The 6,626-nt window shown below is 36.5% G+C and overlaps 1 long non-coding RNA gene across 8 annotated transcripts in view; it reads right to left on the reverse strand.

Annotated features, from left to right (window-relative positions):
* LOC107201031 overlaps positions 1-6,626 on the reverse strand; it is a 64,249-nt gene that overhangs the window by 9,182 nt on the left and 48,441 nt on the right. For 6 of the 8 annotated variants that reach the window (XR_004496047.1, XR_001519965.2, XR_004496046.1 and 3 more), the window contains one exon: positions 532-2,635. This is a non-coding gene — a long non-coding RNA (uncharacterized LOC107201031). Of the gene's footprint in view, positions 1-531; positions 2,636-6,065; positions 6,224-6,626 lie in introns of those variants that run through there. The other 2 variants (XR_004496044.1, XR_004496048.1) reach the window with 2 other exon arrangements.

The following is a 6,626-nucleotide window of genomic DNA, read 5'->3' on the forward strand; positions in this document are numbered from 1 at the left end:
GAAGGGAAGGGAAGGGAAGGGAAGGGAAGGGAAGGGAAGGGAAGGGAAGGGAAGGGAAGGGAAGGGAAGGGAAGGGAAGGGAAGGGAAGGGAAGGAGAGGGAAGGGGAGGGAAGGGAAGGGAAGGGAAGGGAAGGGAAGGGAAGGGAAGGGAAGGGAAGGGAAGGGAAGGGAAGGGAAGGGAAGGGAAGGGTTATTACCATATGAGAATATAAATATATCAATGCTCCAAGAGCTTCTGAAAGTGTTTTGAATTCCCTACTATGTTCCTGAATGCAATAACACAATTTATTAGGTTTTTTTCCCCCTCATTTTAATTTCAGAGTACTCAATTAGAACTTGTAATTATCATTTTGACTATAATGACTTTGGTAACTTTGGAACAAAGAGTCCCATTCACATAAAAAGGGATCTTTTTTTTTTTCCTCCCCCTGCCCTTCTCTGTTGTGTGGTTTAAGTTCAGCAGTGAATGATTCTGAAATTTTTCAAGCATATAGAGTCATTATAAAGAGTGACCAAAAGAAAAGTCAGTATGGTTTTTGCTAATTTTTATTCATACAGTTTCAACAAAAGCAGTAGGAGGCCTACTGAGAAGTATAAAGCTGTATCAAAGGGCACACCTTGAGGTGCTGTGAATCTAATGATTAAAACAAGCAGTCACCACCATTTTGGAGTGTTTCATCTCTAGCAGGACTTTAGTATGTGCTTGTTAATCAAATTAATTCTGAGACAACACCTTTCTGGGTGAAAAATGTTGGGGAACTGTCATGCTTTTAAGACACCTTAATAGCGGGGTACCTCTATAAATCTGAGGCTCCTGCAGTAAGGACTGCACTCTCTGCCTCTTCCTTCCTTTGCCTTCCTCCAGTCCTTCCACCAAGTCAGTGTTTTGCATGAGTGCAGTAACAGATATGATCAATACTTCAGGTGGAACAGAATCTGAGTGTGTTTATGAGAGAGAAGACCAAAGGACTGAAGGTTGCATCTGTTCAGTCCTATGCCCAATACAGCTTTTCACTGCTCTGCCTAGGAATGAGCTAGAGCTAAGAGGTGCTGCCAAAGATGTCTTTTGCTTGTTTGATTGTTTTGCTTTGGTGAATATGAAATGGATTAAGACAAGTCAGGCTTTGATGCAGGAATGTGAGATGTCAACATATCTACTGCTGAGTTGCCTCCAAAGGAGCCTTCTTCCATTTAAGAGATGCCTAATCCCACTTTTGACTAAAATCTTTACCATAGAGTTGAGAATCTTTCTTTTTGTATCAAAACTTGTTAAAGTTCAATATGTTTTTAGTAGTGAATGAAATACCAAGAATTACAAACAAGCCAGTTCAAACCCCTTTATTCTATTTTCTGACACTTCTGGACTTTGAGAAAAAAAATCACAAAAATACAATTAATTCAATACAGAGAAATAATGAAAAAAAAATATTGAATTATTTTTCATTCAGCCACTATTTGGAACTATAGGGTTTTTTTATGTCTGTAAGAAAACTGATTAATCCAGATAAAAGTGCACAGTCATACCACACACATAAGAGTTTTGCAGCTGTTATGGTAACCAATACTATGTGGGCAAATATGAGCTTAATTTACTACTTTTTCGAATAATTTTCTTCTGACATTTTCTGTTGGATACATCTATTTTCCTTTCACTTTAAAACATGGATATAATTAAGGGAAAGGATATTTAGGCTATTTTGAAATGCTAATATCTATTTTCCTCTTTTTTTATTCATGGCTTCCCATATCAAGCAAATATGCCAGCTATGTGACCGTATGAACAGTATCAAATGCTACTTAGGCAGGTGAAATGAAGCAGCAGCAGCAGCAGTATGAACCCTTGCTGACCAGATGACTCAGAGTCTATTCCAGTTCTCACTATAAGAGAATGGATCCCTATCCTTATTTTTCAATGTTCACAATATATTTTTTTTTTCTTTCATTCACTGCACATGGAAGCAGCCAGACACCACCTTCAATTACATCTATTGAAGAATTTTTCAGTTTGGAGAAAGTTTGCAATCTCAAAAGTGAACTGTCAGATTGACAGAAAGCATTTGACTTCTTCACTTTATGGCACCCACTTAGTGCAATTAGTTGAACTGAGTCTAACTCACTTTTAACATTCCTTGAGAATTAGGAATCTAAGGATGGTATTACTCAGTTCACAAATCCCTTTTATCCCATTATCCACTGAGTCCTTCATTTATTTCCTTTCTCTCTTGAGTTATTGTGTACCCAGATTTCTCACTTTCTATGGGAAATTTCTAATTATCTCATTAAGCATTTCATGAAGTAACACAGAGAAAGGTACTCTGTGGTGTGCTGGCTAAATTTATAGATGATATCTCCATGTACGTTTCAAGGTTGTTTAGCTTAGCATTGGGAAATTAAATAAACCACTGTGGATTTGAGAAAGTCAGGAAAAAAAATGCTGTGTAATTCACAAAGTGGGATACTCACTTGACTATGAAGGAAACATAATTGCTTTCATCTAATAATCTTTTCACCATTTTATAGTGCATACATCAAGGCCAGAAGCTGTAAACAATTGCCTGCACAATCTTTCTCATTTGGATTGAAAACATCACTGTTTCCAGAATCTGGCATCTAAGGCAAAGGGAAGAGAATTATCTGTAAAAAAGATAAACATCAAAAGAAGAAATTTTAAAAAATGTTTCATGTATTCCAAGTGAACACACTCTTTTCTGAACTCTGGGGTTCAAGTAGGCGGCCTGTTTTGAAGAACCTAAATTACTAGGCATATTCAAAAAATGCCAAATCAATATTCAAATCATTGCCATCCCAGGAAATGAAAAAGAAAAATCCAACAGGATGTAATCACAAGGCACGTATCAGTGCTGTCAAAAGGAACTGCTTTCAATGTCACAAGGGAAGATGGTGAAGCTTGATCATCAGTGATGAGACAGAAAAGCTGGAAGCTAGAATGAGGAAAACACAGCAAGAGAAAAGTCAGACAGAAAAAGAGAGAGACTCTTAATGAAAGTGTGAAATGTAAAGGATGAACATTTTGGCAAGTCAGAGACCTGAAGTAAAGCATCAGGGCAAAGGAAGCAAAAGTGATCAAATGGATCATTTAACAAAGTAGCCAAGGAAAAGTGCGGGATGCTGTGGGAAGCAGAGATATTGAGACTGAAATTAGAGAGGAAAGCTGAAATGTAGTGAGATGATTGGCACTGATAGGACATGGCAGCAGCTGTAAAGAAGAGAAGAGACTTCCTGCAAGTGCTGAAAATGAAAGGAGAATTGAGAGGGTCTGCAGGGAATGATGAAGGGAGTGTCCTGGTACCAACAAACTGATCTGGTCTACGGTGAGTAGGTGAATTGAAAAGATAAAATATTTCAGGTCTCCATAAATCAGAAGATTGTATGTCAGTAAAAATGCTGTGAATGGCTGTATTTTTGTTTCATTTTATTTTATTGTATTTTATTCTAAGGATGGAGGAAATGTTCCAGAGAAAGGAAAAGAATAACAATAGCAATGGCCATAGAAATGAAAAAACAGCCCACAAGTGATGAAGGTTTTGGGGAGGATAAGTAGAGTGTGATGGGAGTAACAAGCATGCAGGATGGCACTTGTTAAGGAGTATATCAGAGAGTTGGTTAAAAAAATTATGTGTGGGAATCTGGATTTGTACTAGTTTGAAAAGGAAAACAAAGAAACACAAAAAAACCCTAAATATATTGAGTCTGTAGAAATATAAAAGTGGTGGATATAGTACTACAGTGTGAGAAGTTTACATGGTACATTTATGCAGAACATGGATGTGGACAAGGTGGGAGATGGACAAAAATACTGTGGAATAGGTAGACTTTACTGCAACATCTGTGAGCCATGAAAAGCTTTCATGGAAAAAAAAAATGTTGCCACTCGATTTCTTTCAATGCTCCTGAAACTGGATTTTTCTGGATCTTGCCCACTGTGCTCACATAAACAAAAGTAATTGGCAATCCAACAAGTGAATGCATGAAAGTTCTCTGAAGGCATATCAAACTTGAAAAATTAGTTATAATGTTGAATGAGGCTGCCATAGTTGTAAGTTAGTCGACTGAGGTTCCTGGATTCTAAAGCTGTTTTCACTGACATAATTGTCAAGGTTAAAAACCTTCTTGTCTATGTGATTCTTTGAACTGAAGAGGTACTGAAGCAGCATACATTACTGGGTAGGCTTTTAGATGTGTCCTTTAAAGAAATCTAAATTATTTCCATCTCAGTTTGATCTACTTCCACACATTTTACATGTGCTCAATAATTCACAGTGTGTCAACACTTCACCCTGTAACTGAAAGATAGATATTTCCACTAAAAAGTTACATTCAAATACTCTAAGTACAAAGCTCATGTTTTTAACTGAACAGTCAGGATTAAAGATTGTCATCACTTCTCAGAAATCTGGACACATTATTAAAAATAACCAGAACTATATGAAATTGTCCTTGATCTGATTTGCTGTAGCAAGTTGACTAGATAAATTCTGGAGGTCCTTTCCAGCCAAATTGTGCTTCTGAGGTTCTCAGCTATTGCTGTGAAAGAACATTTTGATTTGTATGTGCAGAATAATCTGGTAACCCTTGAGTATATCTTAATGAAACATAATATTCAGAGAAAAACTCTAGCTGATACATATTAAAGTATGTAATTCATATTCTGGACTTCAGTTTTTTGTAAAGAGTCAAGTCCTTTTTTTGTATCAAATATGCAATCATTATGTTTACCCAGCATAAAACTCCCTGTATGGCAAATCATTGTGATGTTCTCTTGAATAAATGCTGGACTCTGGATCTCAGTGTCATCTAGTTAATAATATACTGTTGCTCTTATAAAATAGCATTTTATCTTTGAATCTTAAGTTTATAAAGTGAATATTTGGTTGTGTACACATCACTGTAGGATCACAACACTGTTTTCTGCTGAAATTTCTGTCATCTATAAATAGAAGACTATTGCATCACAGTACTTATTCTGGCTGTCACTTATTCCTATAAGAGAATGGCAAAAGGACAAAAGCCACCTTCCAGGGTGTTGCTGAACTGTAGTACAGGGACTGAGCTCCATCTTGTGGAATAAAGAGAAGCATACAGCAGATGCATTTTCTCCTTCAGAAAAATGATTGTGAAAGGCATAATTTAATAAATTTCCTGTTGAAAGTTTTACTTGCAGAAGTTTTGAACAGGTAAGGAAAAAGTTAAGACATACATCACATTAATATGAAATACTGCAGTAAAAATTGTTGGGAGATAGAGTCACAGGACATAATGTTTTGGTGAACATTTTTTAATACAGGAGGTTATGGAAGAATTGTCAATTGAACTATTAATATTTTTAAATATATGTATAAATATTGGATTTCAGAATCAGGCTTTTAGGTCCTTTAGCAATTAATTTTACCCATTTGCTGAAAAAAAAAAGAAAATGCCACCTTCCAGTTATCATGTAGATGCATTGTGTAATATTTATGAAAATAAATGTATCCTCAGATGAGCATACAGACACTCTTAGAATAAGATTTAGTAACCTGTTCAATTAAACTTTTCCACTGAGGAAAGTCAATGTTAGTGTTAATGGCAGCTGAGGGAGAAAAATAAAGTAATCATGTGTTTATGGCACACGCCGTTGAACATAAAAATATATTTTTGAGATTGAAGAAGATCCTCTTTGACTTCAAAAGAAATATACCATTGGAAGGCATTCAATGCTATATTCTAAGTGCAGAATTTCTACATATATAGTCACTCATGCATACATATGCAGGACAGGAAAATCTAGACTGTATATTTTGTACAGCTGTAAAGATGAAATCATTTGCTAATGTCGATGACATTGTGTTTTCTTAATTGCGCTAATGTGAGATAAAAGGGGGGTATGAGTCATACAATATCTCTGTCTCTTTCCAGATAAATACCTTTCCATAGCTGGCTTTAAAAATTATGACCCAATTGAACTTTTGAAAAACCTCTCCATGTGATTGTATTGCTAATTTTTAGTGGTTCCATCAAAACTTTATAGGAATTTTAGTGAAACGAATGTTCCCAAAACTCTTACCTAGGTTCCAGCTTTGTTTATGTTACATTTCTAAAATAAAGGCTTGTCTTGCAGGTCACTGGGTGTCACTTGGGCTCAGCACTTTTCATAGAATCGTAGAATCAATAAGGCTGGGAAAGACCTCCAGGTAATCCTTTGACTTCATACCACCATTCCCACTGAAACATTACAAAGTTCCACATCCATTGTTTTTTTTATAACTCTTAAACACTGGGATGGTGATTCTACCACTCCCCCAGGATCCTCTTCCAATGCTTTACCAGTCTTTCAGTGAAGAAATCCTTCCTAATACTCAACCTAAACCTCCCTGGTTCAACTTGATGCCATTTTCCTTTGTCCTATCAGTAGCTCCCTAAGAAAGAAGCTGACCATTGCCTCACTACAACCTTCTGTCATCTAATTGTACAGAACAACAAGGTCACTCTCCCTTGAGCCTTGTTTTTCCGGATGGAAGAACCCCAGCTCCCTCAGCCACTCCTCACAGGTTTTACATTACAGAAACTTCCCCAGCCTTGCTATTTTTCTCTGCAACTCTGTGATTCTGTGCCAAAGGACATAGAC

Source organism: Parus major, chromosome 2, assembly GCF_001522545.3.
Source record: "Parus major isolate Abel chromosome 2, Parus_major1.1, whole genome shotgun sequence".
Classification (NCBI taxonomy): Eukaryota; Metazoa; Chordata; class Aves; order Passeriformes; family Paridae; genus Parus; species Parus major.